The sequence below is a fragment of the Pinus tabuliformis genome, chromosome 5_1, assembly GCF_031772625.1.
Source record: "Pinus tabuliformis cultivar Carrire ecotype Pingquan chromosome 5_1, CPIR1, whole genome shotgun sequence".
Taxonomy (NCBI): Eukaryota; Viridiplantae; Streptophyta; class Pinopsida; order Pinales; family Pinaceae; genus Pinus; species Pinus tabuliformis.
In genome coordinates this window covers 855,569,926-855,586,612 of record NC_142305.1, presented here as the reverse complement: position 1 = coordinate 855,586,612, position 16,687 = coordinate 855,569,926, and positions in this window count along the sequence as shown.

The window sequence follows — 16,687 nt, the reverse complement described above, 5'->3', positions numbered from 1 at the left end:
TGTTCCATATAAGAGAACCCGTAAATAATTAATGAGAAAATTGTACTATGGCCTGATAGTAAAAATGGCTGAGCTAATTTTAGAAGACAAGATCTGCAAGGAGGGGTAAAGCTTAAATTGTGAATGAACCCAAAACATTAAATTTATGGGCGTTGGAGGATAAATTCTTGGGTAGGCTAAGGAGGTTCATTACAAATGGTATTAGAAGCTACGAGTTCAAAGCTTGTGGCCTATGGGCCAATACGCCTTCTTAGGACATGAAAAATTTCAAGTCCCACTACAAAAATAAGTGTCAAATCTAGATTCTTCAAGAATGAATTTACATTCTTAAGTAATATAAAGGATAAAACTTAAAATTTAAAAATTAAAACATGTGCATATCATACTAGTGTCTTGTCAATAAAGGAAGTTAGGATAATTGAACTCAAATATTAACATCGAACGACATGTTAATCACACATATATATATATATATATATATATATATATAACACATTAAATTTAATGAGGATTGTTGGGAGGATGTATGCCTTTTAACCATCGAAGTTATATACCAAAACACGTCCTCTTGAAAGACCGTATTATGTCAAAAATAGTGAATCGGGGTCTATAAGAAAATTATGTGCAAAATTTGCGTTATTGATTTATGGTGTTATTTCCTCCAAATAGCATGCTTATACCTCTCTCCTTTTTATAAGTTGAGATTGAATGCATACATGAATAAATTGATTTTATCTATAAAAGAATCTAAATTGAGATTGAATGCATACATGAATAAATTGATTTTATCTATAAAAGAATCTAAATTTGGGATTGATGAGGTTAAACTGACTCGGAATGCCATTAAGAAGGTGTTTGTCATTATCACCTTTACTTCTTCCTTTCTAGTGAATTGAATGCCTAGTCATATGTGTGGGCTGGATGTTGGATCGAGTGAAAACATAGTTCTGTCTACAAAAGGAAATTTATGTTCTTAGATCTGAGATTTGACAACTAGTATCACTATGGACAGTGAATTCTATGACACATTGTCAGCATATATTGTCAATTGAGGTCAATTGAGCACAATGGCCGGAAGTAGAGGTTTAACGTTGAACCAAATTTAAGAAATTACAGGAATTGCAAAGATTGATATGAGTTAACAAAGTTGCTGTTATCATCAAAAAAATTAGATTGGGGTTGAAAATGAAGCATTGTTCCTCTATCTCTGCGAGTTTCAAGGCTTCGATCTCTCTGGTATAGAAGATAGAGATACTTAGATCCTTGAAAATTGAAATTTTCTCCAAAAAAAAAATAAACAACTAGTGATTATCAGTTTATTACTTCTCCCATGTGACCATGGGCTTGTTTCTTTAGTCATTACCCGCATGTTTCTTTTATTGCTCATGCAGTGATAAGGAAAGCAGCGTTTTCCTTTTTTATTATGACTATTCTCCAATAGTAGCAAAATTTCGTGAATTTCCTTTTCAGATCATGATGATCCTGGAACTAAAAGAAGTTGTTAATAATGAGTAATATTGGTTAGAAACAAAATTAAACCTGTAAAAAAGCATTACGGGATTACTGTGAAATGGTGAGAAAGAGAATTAGCATAAGTTTCTACCAAAACGTTAGTTGAAGGCTATGGTTATCTACAACATGCTCATTATCCATATGGAATCGGGATAGGTTCGACCATGTCTGCGATTTGGGAAACATCTAGGAGAGCGACCTCATCAGACGAATTCGGAAACGTTTTATTCCAAAAGTCGATTCTCGGGGGTATCGATATATGGACGTGATTCACTGACACACTGGAAAAGAGAAAATTATAATCGGAAAAATCAAACGAATTAAGGATATTGGTTCTCAAAAAGGATAACAAGTATGATTTAAGGATAGCTAGCCTTGGACTGCCATGGATAAGCCTTGCCAACATAGAGTTGTGGTTTTTAATCATAGTTTCAAAAACAAAAAGGGTAAGGTAAAGCCACAAGATAATCTAATTAGAAAAAGGTTGTAGTAAGACCAACCAAGTGGTTATTAAACCTAGACCCTGTGAGCTTGGATATACATTTTCTCTTTGGGGCCTTTACGTAATTCCTGTTATTTTCTCATAATTCTACGAGAAGGGAAGAACGGTTATGGCACTCGACTGACGATGGTAAAGGATGTAGCATTTTTTCTCATTGTTGCAACCCCCATCATGCCTGCTCTTGGTATGGGAGGCATCGAGGTTGTTGACTAAGTTGATGATAGTATTGTTGTGTGAACAGTCGTGTAGCGACAAATTCATAGCTGCGGAATGCATGTGACAGGCTCTTGAATTCCAATGCCCCTCCTCTTGTTGCATTGTTTCATATTATTAATGAGCCCACTCCCCATCTCGATCACAACCAAATCTATGCTGTGTTGGGGATTTTTCTAGTAAAATCCCAAAAACAAACAAACTAAACACAGAGGCAATGCTCTATTTTTCTCCAGGATCTTAGCACAGGGAAGCTTTAATAGATTTCTGAGAACAGAGTATTACACACCCATAAAAGGATTTGTATTCATTAAAATATAATGCCTGATACAAAATTCATCCTCTTTCACTCAGAGGGATTCACCAAAACATTTCAACAAAATTACTCTGTCTCCTCCTGAGATTTTACACTGCTAGTGTGTAAAAATCCCTTTTACATTTACTGGTGTAAAAATCTTTTACATATACTGCTGTAAAACAATTTTTACATATGCTGTAAAATTTTTACATTGCATTTCATTTTCAAAAATAAAAACTCACACAGTCATTCATGCTACTGTGCGTTCTTCCCTTCGTTTTAGCAACACACACCCATTACATTTCAACCCTGGTTTTTCTTATGTTTCGCACTACTGTGCGTTATATTCCCCACATCATTCTCTGGTCTTCATCTTCGTTCTGTTTTTCATTCACACACGCACTGTTGTGCGTTCTGCTGCTTCATTACAGAATGGTCAACGAACAAAAAAAATATAATACATACTATGCGTATGCAACCAAAAAAAATTACATACTTTTTCTTACCCATACCTCCGTAAGAAATAAAAACATTAAAATTAAAGTTTCGACCAACCTTTTACCTATCACAATAACTTTGCATTAAATACTTTTACGGTGGTGAAACAAAAACTTTTACGCCACGTTAAAATTTATTTGGTGTAGGTTTGTGAAGTCCGAAAACCGTTGATTTGCTCTCATGGAATCGAACGGTTGAGGTGGATTTCGGAAGACCTTTGTTTTCCGAACGTTACATTCCGATGGAGTAGTGGTTTTGCAGAAGGTACAGAGGACGCGTGGAGGCATTTCATTGCATCGGAGTCAATTTTACAAAAACAACTTATTGACCAAAGGCAGTCCGATAAGTTTACGGTGGTTTCGCTGCAATGATTTTGGCAAGGAATAAATGCAGTTGAAATTACATTTTCAACACTCCCCTTTAATTTCAACTGCTGGGCATTCAGTCATACCCAAACACTTCATCAAAAATTCGAAGTTTTTATGATCCAGTGGCTTGGTCAGAATGTCTGCTACCTGTTCGTGAGTCCTGCAATGTTCTAGAACAATTTCTCCATTGCTCACCAATTGCCTGATGTAATGAAACCTTGTGTCAATGTGTTTCATTCTCTTATGAAACACCGAATTATTGGATAATGCAATAGCAGAGCTATTGTCACAAAAAATCACCGTTGCTTTTTCCTGCTCCTGGCCTAAGCTCCTTAGCATTCTTCTCATCCAAACTGCTTGACATGCTGCTGCTGTAGCTGCCACATATTCAGCCTCTGCTATAGACAATGCTACAATGGACTGCTTCTTAGAAGCCCATGAAATGGCTCCTGAACCCATGTGAAAAACATAACCGGAAGTGCTTTTCCGATCATCTACACTTCCAGCCCAATCACTATCAGTGTATCCAATTAAATCTGAACATTCTGAGACAGTATATAAAATACCAAACATTTTAGTACCTTTGACATACCTCAGAATTCTTTTTGCTGCCTGCCAATGTGCTTCTTTTGGTCTCTCCATGAATCTGGAAATTAAACTAACAGCAAACATTATGTCAGGCCTAGTTGCTATTAAATACATAAGGCTGCCAACAATGCTCTTGTACAAACTAGGATCAAAATCCTTGCTACTGTCCTCTTTGCTGAGTTTTAATCCCATCACTATGGGAGTGATTGCTACCTTGCACTCTTGCATGTTAAATCTGCCCAATACTTCATTTACATATTTTTCTTGTGAAATAAAAATTCCATTTTCATTTTGATCTACTTATATTCCTAAGAAGTATCTCAGGAAACCCATGTCAGTCATTTCAAATTCCTCCTTCATGACTGATTTGAAATTCTCAATGAGATGATCATCATTACCTGTGAAAATCACATCATCAACATATAAGACAACAATCAAAATTTGACCATCCTTTTCTTTGATGCAGACGGTGGCTTCACCCTCAAATTTCTCAAATCCATTTTCCAGTAGATAGGAATCTATCCTATTGTACCATGCTCTTGGCGCTTGCTTCAACCCATAAAGAGCTTTCTTCAATCTGCACACTTTGTGGTCTTCACCTTTCTTCTCATAGCCTAGAGGTTGCTCAATATAAACCTCTTCCATTAACACTCTGTTTAGGAATGCTAATTTCACGTCCATTTGGTAAACTTTCCACTTGTTTTGAGCTGTTATGGACAGCACTGCTCTCATAGTTTCCATTCTTGCAACTGGTGTGAAAGTTTCCTCATAATCTCTCCCATATTGCTACTTGTACCCTTTGACAACCAGCCTTGCCTTGTGGCTTTCTATCTTGCTTTCAGCATTACTCTTGGTCTTGTAGACCCATTTGAATCCAATGACTTCTTTACTTTTGGTAGCTCAACCAAATCCCATGTCTTGTTTCTTTCTATGGCATTAATCTCCTCATCCATAGCTTCTATCCATTTCTTGTCCTTAATTGCTTCTTCGAAATGAATAGGATCATCAACATGACAATATAAAGCACACAAGGAATTCATTCCTTCATCATAAATGTCACTTAGATTTCTAAATTTCTTACCTCTTTCATTTGGTGTACAAGTGCTTGAAGATGCACTTGAATTTCTTCCTTGTGGTGTGCTTGGAGAAGCACTTTCATTTATCATCAATGGTGTTCCTTGCTGTCCTTGTGTTGGCGCTGTTGTTTGGGGATGTATTTCAGCCATCTCCTCATCATCTTCATCATGAGACAAATAGTTTTTAACATTCACTGTTTTCTCTATGCTTCCATCCCAAGCTTCCTCCTCAATGAATTGAACATCTCTGCTGACAAAAAACTTCTTAGTAGATGGGATATACAACCTGTAAGCTTTGGATTCCTCACTGTATCCAATGAATATACATTTCTCCCCTTTGTTGTCCAACTTCCTCCTTAGCTGATTGGAATGTGTGCATAGGCCACACATCCAAAAACTTTCAAGTGGGTGACACCTTGCTTTCTACCACTCCATGCTTCTTCCAACACTTTGTTCATCAGTGCTTTTGTAGGACACCTGTTCAAAATGTAAACTGCACAATGTACAGCTTCAGCCCAATAATCATTTGGCAAATGCTTTGCCTTCAACATGCTCCTTGCCATATCCATAACGGTCCTATTCTTCCTTTCACCAACTCCTTTTTGTTGCGGAATGTAGCGAGCTGTAAACTGCTTGTGAATTCCATTTTCTCTACAAAACTGTAGGAACTCCTTGGAGATATACTCACCTCCTCTATCAGTTCTTAAAACGTTGATATGTAGCCCGCTTTGGTTTTCCACAAGTGCTTTGAAATTTTGGAATTTTTCAAAAACTTCACTTTTGTTTTTAAGGAAATATACCCAAGTTTTTCCTGTAAAGTCATCAATGAATGTTAGGAAATATTGGTTGCCTGCTAATGATGGAGTTTGCATTGGTCCACATAAATCTGAGTGGACAATCTCTAAGGTGCTTTTGCCCTTATGCTTTTGCCTGATGGAAAACTTTCTCTATGTTGTTTCCCCAATATGCAGCCTTCACAAAGGCTGTCTGGTTTCTCTATCAATGGTAATCCTCTTACCATCCCTTTTCTGCTCAACAATTTAAGACCTCCAAAGTTGAGATGTCCAAATCTCAAGTGCCACAACCAATTTTCATCCTTTGGCATGCTTTGGAAAGCCTCTTGGGTGACTGCTGCAATTACATCTTTGTTTTTCAAATCTGCCCTTTTTCTAAGAGGGAACATCTTGTTCCTCATCATCTTCACTTCAGCAATGCATCGTTTGCTGGGTGCTCTATCCATGATGGTGCATACATCATTTTCAAAGAAAACATTGTAACCCTTTTGAACAAGCTGTCTAATACTCAAGAGGTTACACCTCATTCCGGGAACATAGTAGACATCTGCTATGGTTTTCTTCTCACCTTTCTTTGTAAATATTTTTACCTCTCCTTTTCCCATAACAAAAATTTTGCTATCAGTCCCAAGTGTGACTTCTAATTTCACATTTTGATCTAAATTGGAAACAATGCTAGGTTTCCTGTCATATGGTTGCTGCAACCTGAGTCTAAAAACCATATGTCTTCACTGTTTGTTTCAGCCATATTACAAGCTAACAACACATTATCTTGGCTGATGTTTTCTCTAGTAATGTTTGCACTAGATCTATTAGTCATGTCATGCTGCTTCTTCCTACATTCATTGGCATAATGCCCATATTTTCTACAATAATAACATTGGACATTGGATTTTTCATACATTTGTCCTCGAGCATGATGTTGTTCTCTTTGTTGGCTACTGCCTTGGCCTTGGTTCTGATTTGGATTGCTGTCTCTTCCTTGAGAATTTGATGGGCTGTTCCTTTCACCTCCGTTTTGGCTTCTGCCTCTTCCTCTCGTGTTTCCTTTGCCTTGACCTCTTCCTCTTCCAAAGGACATCTGGGTCTTGAAGGCTTGCTCTAGAGATGAGTTTTCATTTCTACTCAACCTCTCCTCATGTGTTATCAGTGATGCATGAAGCTCATCAACTGAAAAGTTTGAGAGATCCTTTGTCTCTTCTATGGTGGTGACAATCACATCAAACTTTGAGAGTAGGACTCTCAATAGTTTCTCCATAATCCTCCTTTCTTCAAGGGTTTCTCCATGAGTCCTCATTTGTGTGACCAATCCAATCACTTGTGTGAAGAATGAGTCAATGTTGTCTAACTCCTTCATGCTCAGATTCTTAAAATCTTTCATCGACAATTGTAGTTTTGCTGTCTTCACTTTCTCCATGCCTTGATAGGCTGTCTTGAGAGTTTTCCATGCTTCTTTGGATGTCTTAGCTGCTGCTATCCTTGGAAATACACTCTGGTCTACTGCTTGATACAACAATACACGGGCTTTTGAATCCTTCTTCCTATTTCTCTTCAGCAGATCCTTCTCTGCCTGAGTTAACCTATTAAACTCATTTTCATCTCCTGGTTCTTCAAACCCATCTTCAACTAGTTCCCATAAATCTTGTGAGGCAAACAGGGCTCTCATGGTTATGGCCCAATAGTCATAGTTTTTCCCATTAAACTGTGGGAGCTGGATATTAAACATACCCATACTGGTGCTTGTGCTGGCCATTCCTTGCATTCTTAGCTATGGTTTAAATTCTTGACTGTGTGTTTAAAACACTGATTGTTTCTTCAGCAGTAACACAAAAAAAACTTTGAGAAATACCTAGATTCTTTTGCCTGAGACTTCACTTTGCTGGAGAAGATTTACTGCTGCAACAAAAAAACTCCTCCCTTCAGCTTCTTTAACACCTTTAAAGAGCCTAAACCTTGCTCTAATACCACTGTTGGGGATTTTTCTCGTAAAATAAAAAAAAAAAACAAACTAAACACAGAGGCAATGCTCTGTTTTTCTCCAGGATCTTAGCACAGGGAAGCTTTAATAGATTTTTGAGAAGAGAGTATTACACACCCATAAAATGAATTGTATTCATTAAAATATAATGCCTGATATAAAATTCATCCTCTTTCACTCAGAGGGATTCACCAAAACATTTCAACAAAATTACTCTATCTCTTCCTGAGATTTTACACTGCTGGTGTGTAAAAATCCCTTTTACATTTACTGGTGTAAAAATCTTTTACATATACTGCTGTAAAACAATTTTTACATATGCTGTAAAATTTTTACATTGCATTTCATTTTCAAAAATAAAAACTCACACAATCATTCATGCTACTATGTGTTCTTCCCTTGATTTTAGCAACACACACCCATTACATTTCAACCCTCGTTTTTCTTATGTTTCGCACTGCTGTGCGTTATATTCCCCACATCATTCTCTGGTCTTCGTCTTCGTTCTGTTTTTCATTCACACACGCACTACTGTGCATTCTGCTGCTTCATTACAGAATGGTCAACGAACAAAAAAAAATATAATACATACTATGCGTATGCAACCAAAAAGAAATTACATACTTTTTCTTACCCATACCTCCGTAAGAAATAAAAACATTAAAACTAAAGTTTTGACCAACCTTTTACCTATCACAATAACTTTGAATTAAAAACTTTTATGCCAGGTTAAAATTTATTTGCTACAGGTTTGTGAAGTTCGACAACCGTTCATTTGCTCTCATGGAATCGAACGGTTGAGGTGGATTTTAGAAGACCTTTGTTTGCCGAATGTTACGTTCGGATGGAGTAGTGGTTTTGCAGAAGGTGCAGAGGAGGCGTGGAGGCATTTCATTGCATGGGAGTCAATTTTAAGGAAACAGCTTATTGACCAAAGGCGGTGCTTTTGCTGCAGCGGTTTTGGCAAGGAATAAATGCAGTTGAATTACATTTTCCACATGCTGATAGGTAATTAACGTTATTCCTTTTGGAAATTAGCCACCAACTATATGTTTGGGGTTATTTTGTCTCTGCAATGTCATTGTTGAATCACATTTATTTTCTTTCTACTTACAAATGGTATCACTCGGATTTATGATTTCAGATGTCTGAAGACTACAACTAACATAGGGTTCAAAATATAATGGCAGTTTCAACCCATCTATAAAATGGATTTTACCACTGTAATTCTCTATGAGTCTACACATTTTCCATCTTGAAAAAAAAATTAATAATAATAATAACGGTAAACAAAACTCATTGTTGATTGGGCGTTTGGACCAAAGAAGGTATATCAGGTCTGAATGCTATCGATGTATAGGTTCCACGTTCAAATTGTAAACTCTCAATGCTATACAAAGTATAGGTTCCATGTGCAAATTGTAAACTCTGATCTCATAACCTAATAAGTCAACAATTATCTAAATATTCTTTTAATTAATTTATTTATTCTGTTGACTATATTATACTTAAGTATTTCTGTTCTTGTGAAGCCACGTAAGGCGAGTTTCAAAAAATATTTATATAACTAGGATTACGTAGTTATAAAATCTAGAGATATGCAGTGAAGAGCTTCTATATATTTGAAGAGCATTAGAAGAAAAAAATAGGTTTTGTATTTTCCGAGAGAAAGATCATGTAATTAATGTAAACCTCCTTTGGAAAAGTTGAAACGATCTAAATTATAGCCTTTAAATTATGAAATAGGTTTGTGGGTTGCATGTTGTATCGATATGTTACTAGATGCCACCAGCATTGTGTAATAACGATTGTGGCAAATATGGAGAAATTCATATAAGAAAATAATTTTTTTCAATCTATAGCTATTCATCGGAGAAAGAAAGCACAAAGTGAAATGAAGTTAGTTGAATTAATAAAGCTAAATTTAATATAGTATGTACAAATTAAATGCTTTCACTCTGCGAGGGCTTTTGTTTTTGCCAATAAAGATGACGTAAGTAAATTTCTGTGATGCACACAAATTAAAAATGCATACTATATTACAAATTAAATTTAATATAGTATGCACAAATTATATTTTTTTACATTACTGATACTTAGGTCAGTTAATGTGAGTATAATTCATTTATATGAAACTTGTTTTCATGAAAGAACATGGAAATTTAAAACTTCCTTAGGTTCACCGCTTATCAAAACTATGTTAATGTATATGTAAATTTTGGTTCATGCATACAATTGAATTTCACGCAAATGGTAATTTATATAAGAACTTGTGGATGGGCGAGGAAGGCGATCATGCCGATGACAAGAAAGTCGTGAACATCTCATTTTCTTTTTTAAGCATGAGATCAAATTGAGTTAAAGAAACTTATGAAGTAAGTGACTAAGCGAATGCAAAATGGAAAAAAAAAGAAACCAAGGTATGGTAAAGCATGTAAAACATGTTTTCTAAAAATGTTTGCTTTGTGATTAATTCTGCATAAAACACGATGAATGAGTTCATTAATTGTTTAATTGTATATTGCAAATTAGAATTGTTGAGATACGTGCAACATAGATGTGAAAACTTTTGGCAAGACTTGGAAATTTTACATGGAAAAAGTAGTTTGCATGGGGTTAAGAAAATAATTGCTCATTTCGAATTATGTAGAAGAGTTAAATCCTTATGTATAATGATTTATGAGGAAATTTTCTACCTACAAATTTTTGTTATTTTGTTGGGTTGATTTTTCATGTAATTCCCCAAACTAGTCATAGTTGAGCATGAGCAGATTGTGGTTCAGAATTGAAGGTAAAATACATATATATTCATGATAGCAACTAGATATACGTAAAAGGAAAACTTGGGGCAAAATTGATATTATGTTTTTAAATGAATGGTACAATAGCTGTATGGCTAGATAAAATTCCACCTAATACCTAAAAGGAGGATTATATAATGGAGGAAGTACATGGTTGTATCATTGTTTTATTGTTGTGTATTGATACACCTACCCATGTATTGTCATGGATTGTTTTGTATGTTGTTACCATAGTCTAGTTAAGGAGTCATTAAAATAAACATGTTGAACGAAAATCATGCCTAATATCCATGCAAAGTAATGAGTCATGTGAATCTTCCATTGATTCTGGAGTTGTGAGTCAACTTTATGGTCTCTTACATGTTGAAAGAAAGTAAAAGTCATTGCTCAACAATCATAAAGATGTTTTTTTATCCCAATGCATGCTAAGGGGGAGTATATTTTGTAAAATAAAAGAGCGTGATTGAAGTAATGACTATATTGATAAAATAGTGTGGAGTTCTTCTTCTATTGTGATAGACTATATAACATTGTTGTGTTGAGCAAGGATTAGTGCTTTGTGACCTGCAGAATCAATGTTATGCTGCTATCAATACTTATAAATATGCATAGCATGTAGAGATTTGGGTTCTCCTCCATGGAGGGGATTTGAGTTGCTTGAATAATATTGAAGTTATATATCGATAACATACATGCTTGGGCTGATATATGCAAATAGTAAATAGGAAAAGTATGCATGACTATGCTAGGAGTCATGTTGGACAAAGAAATTGAAGGTTATTAATCTTACTAACCAAAAAAAAGAAAAATCTTATAACAAATTTTTTTATAGCATGCAATAGGGAACAAATGCCTTAAAAGTAATGTGGTTCGATTTTATAATGCATGTGGGTGGAATATATCATTACTTGAGTGGCATACTTACATATGTTGCCTTCATGAATGTAAGAATCACAATTCTCATAAAACTAGATTATGATTCTGATCAGAGATTAAAATATGCTCATCATGCTATGAAAACAACTTATAAATGGTGTAATTACCAAGTTAAAGGATGGTGACAATGTGTTACAGTTTAAGACCATTTAACTATACAAATTTTGGTCAAATTAATCCTTTGATTAATGCATCTGCTTACAATATGACTTGTTCTTTGGTTGGAAGCAATTAGATTAAGCGAAACCTAACCTTAATAGGTTTCGAGGACATATATCTATATCTATATCTATATCTATATCTATATCTATATCTATATCTATATATATATATATATATATATATATATATATATATATATATTTCTTATGGATATGCATGATAGAACATATAAGCATACTTGAATGCAAAACCATAGTAATGGATGAAGTAACACAAATGGTATGGACCACGGGGTCAATTAAGTGATATTTAGCAAATCTATTTAAATAGATTGATGTCATACTTGGTATCAAGCAATTTTGAGACGATATTTTATTGGATTGCATTGATGAGGTGTCTGGACAACATAAGGAAATGTTGCATGATTCAACAAGAATTCATAAATAGATAACTCAGCTTTTGGTAAAGGGCGATTTAATGTTAAGAATGAGCTAACATGTAAATACCCTGAGACCATAAACAATTACAACTACAACAAGTGCAGGATTGTAAAAACTTTCATGTATAACTACACATAATTATGCATGGTCAACATGTTGTTGAAGCATAAATAGGGTAACAGTAAAACATAAGAGGTGAATTAATGATCTCATGAATATTAAACTTCAACAACTAGTAGTTAATAATCTGCTTTAGAACATTAAGGAGAAGGTATGGTTAAGAGGAAATTATGCATGAATCGAATTATATGCGATTGATATTGTAACCACATGACATCTGGAGTTGATTTACACATGACAAAAAAACTTTCTTAATTACATGGATGAACCATGAAAAATGAATGTTGGTATGATAGTAACATGGTGGATAATATGTGGATAAATTTTATGTCATGCAGGTGATACCATGAAGATGGTATTATAGGTTGTACCATGGCTGGACTATGTACAACAGTACATATGGGACCATATGACTAGATATGCTACAAGGTTGAAATATAAAATGTGTATTGGTGTGTATAACATACCTTGTGTGTAGATATGTAGTAGTCATTGGATGGATGTTTGGCTAGGGAAACAAACCTAGAGGTTACCTAGAGAAGGAAAGTAAGTTTGGTATAAGTAAATATAGTTAATTGCAGTTTTATTACGATGAATATATGTATATGAATATATATTGTGATGTGAAATAATCTATTATGACCTTGGAGGCATATTAATGTGGAAAATATGTTAATTGATGTATTGTGTGTAGAGAGACTACAAGAAGCAGCTGTTCGATAAGAACACAAAGGCTTGAAAGAATGCAAATAGAGAACATGCATTCTTTAGATATAATAAATGATAAGAAACAACTTCTTTAATACTATTAAGTAACAGATAATCATATTTATCATAGTTAAACTTTGCATCGATAAGTCCTCACAAATGGTTTGAAAAAAATATGTGACATGTATCTATGGAAGGAGAGATGTTGGGAGCACTCCTTGTGATCAATGTACATCAGAGAAAAAAAATTACATCAGATGGCAGAGCGATGAGAGTCGTTGATTCAGAAACCAGCTGCCTGTGAACGATAACATGATGTAGTGATACATCGAGGACGGTGTAAATTTAAGGGGGGGAGTATGTAACACCTCTCCCTTGTGTACTACATTATTGTAAAACTAAGCTAAGTTAAAGCTAGCTGTGATATCCTCCCTTGTGTGTTAAATGTTGTAATCCTAAGCTGAGGAAAGCTAGGTTTCATACCCTCCTTTGTGTGTTAAACTATTCAAAAGCTAGGCTAAGGAAAGCTATGTGACATGTAATATGAAAATAAAATGTGTTTTTAAATAAATTAATAGAATAAATCACTTGGATGTGGAAAAGTGTCGTGGGAGATAAAGATGAGCTTTTTCAGATAAGACCTAGGAAAATGGAAAAATCCATAAAGAAGGACACTGTTGATGGTAACTAAATCATGAATGATTGCATTAAATACCCAGTGCATCGATCCATTGAGGACAGTTGATCCTTGGCAGTATGTTTGGCTAGGGGGAATCAGAGGTGATTCATGGCTGGGTGGTGGTGCTCCTCCATCCAAGTGAGATTTAGTTGGTGTCATTTGCATGGAATGGTTGTATGTTGACTCTTACTCTCTCTCTCAGTTATAGTTTCCAGTTTGTTTATGAGAATATTTTCATAAGTTTTTGTTATTGTTCCAGTTTTTCTATGAGATGATTTCCCAAGTTTCCTCGCCATGAGAAGGTCACATGAATTACATACGTTTATGTATTAATAGACTTAATGTTGTTTTTCTCTACTCTAGTGAGATTCACTTGCATGGTATGGGTTATATATTAATCCTTACTTATTATGAAGTTAAAACATTTAGCTCAGATATGTTGATGGTTGATTCTTATCTCTATATTTATGGTTAACCCATGTAGCTCAGTTGTATAGATAAGGTATTATCTGTGTCTTATGTATGTGACCTTTAAGGTGTATGAGAAATGGTGGTATTAGGGTAATTAGTTGTTGATACTGGTGTCACCGCTTTAGATTTCTCATGATCGACTTGCATGTGGCTTTCTAGTGTGAAGTTATTAGTAGAAGTACATTAAATGAATTGACAATTTTAATACCCATGCAGGGTAGCATATTGCACATAATTAGATTACCTGTGCTAATGGGTTACTATGAATGTGATGGCAGTATTATACATATGACCTCTTTTACATCTAAGAGTAGAGTTAATAGCAGAAGCAATATGGGTTATGCTGAGATTATGTATGAATATGTGAGATGAGTGTGGATTATGTGGATTCTCTAACTGATCGTATTACATCTGCTAGAGAGGTATGGGATGCTCATAATTCTCTAAAGTAATATATGCTTATGCATACTCACCAATTGAGGAATATGTATCCTATTTTATGACTAATGGGTTAAGTGTCGGTGTTGCATGTATAACCAGTATGCATGGGAATGAAAGACTGGTGCTAGTGAATATTTACTCAGAGATGTTGATAGGAGGCCTACCATCATAAGTTCAAGGGTCAATCACATGCCTCCGATATGTTAACGAATCTAAGGTTCCATATAAGAGAACCAGTAAAACAATTAATGAGAAAATTGAATTATGGCCTAATAATAATATGGCTTAGGTAATTTTAGAAGACAAGATCTGCAAGGAGGTGTAAAGCTTAAATTGTGAATGAACCCAAACTTCAAATTTATGGGTCTTGGAGGCTAAATTCTCGGGTAGGCTAAGGAGATTCGTTACAATGCACCAAGCTCCATAGCGATTAACCCTCCCTCCGCCTCCTTTGAAGATGTGTAGAGAGGAAAAAGGGACACAATGAGGATAACCTCCAAAATTGTCCAAGCACATTATGAAATGATGAATTTTAAGGCTTTCCGAGATATTATCAAACAAATTCCTATAGTTCACAAGATTGATAGCACTAAGCCCTTTACAAACCCTAGTAAAGGAATCAACACCTCAATGTTGCAAAATCCTACAAAATGGCTATGGAAGTGAAGGCAACATCCTCTAATAGATTAAAATTATTCGGAAACCCTACAAACCCTAGATTTGAGATTAATTCCTATGGTTTTCTAGGGTTCCTAAATCATGGAGTCATTAGGTTTTTAAGAGATTTGAATGCCAATTAGAAATCTTGGTTCTGTAATTGATCCATGTCCTTAAAGAGATTTAAGTGCTTGACGTGTTTGAAGTGAGAAACAAGAAAAGGGAGGAGTGCACTGGACCTGATTGTGAGCTTTTGGGTTGCCTCTGTGAGCATTTCACTCCATTGTGCACACCATGGATGCCGACAAACTCTTCCTCATTATAGCTCTAGTCGAGCCAATAAATCAAGTGATTCATGAGGCATCCAAAATAAAATCACCGAGGATCCTACCGATCATCTATGGCTAGAGAAGAGAATACAATGACTGTGATCTAAACCAGCTCAGGAAGGGCCTTCAGAGAACACCATCATTTCGCGCCTCCCCACTCATTGTGAACTGCCTATGGTAAGGGAGATGACCTAAACCAACTAAGAAGGAAGGGTCTTCAAAGAGAACTGTCATTCCTTGCCTCACACTCATTCCTTTAATTATAGAAAAAATGTCGAGAGAGAGATGGCATGAAATAAATTAATATTAATTGAAATAAATACAAAGCAGGAAAAAGATAAGTTGAAACAAAACTATTTTGTTCTCTCAAAGTAATGTCTCAAAACAACTTAACCTGTAGTAATGCATTCTTAGAGCACAAAACCCCCTCAACTAAAAGAGAATAATGTAGAATATGGTAATCCAAGGGTTCAAGAAAATTAACGTCATAAGATTCATGTATGGAGAGCAGTCAACATGACTCCCTCTCTAATTGTAGAGCTCCCCAAACTCTTTTGCCAAGTATATATCCACCCCATCCTGGAACCAAAATATACAACTTGAGTGGGCCTAATGGTTAAGAGCATGTGTTTCCTCCTAGGAGGTCACACGTTCAAAACCAGAGGGGGGTAGAGTATGTATGCCTTCGTGGATTTAGCAGTCAAATCACTGTGTGGAGGTGGGTCCCTTGTCCCACAACAAGGGGGTCTCATACACCAATTTGGTGTTTGGCTTGGCTCTGACCTTAAAAATAGATATTATTATTATTATTATTATTATTATTATAATATTAAGAAAATATAATGATAATAAGACAATTCATAATTCATATAAAAAAAAAAAATTAAGAAAATCTACTTAAACTTCCACCTTTCCTTTAAAAAAAAAAAAACAGATTTTAATGTAAATAAAAGTTATTCATAATCATATTTTAAAATATACCTACTTTGTATTTCTTAATAAATACTAATATATCATAATATATAACTGTAAAACATAAATAAAAGCTATTAATATTATATTTTATAGCTAACTACGCATCAAAATTTCAAAAACCTGATTATACCTCAACAGAAC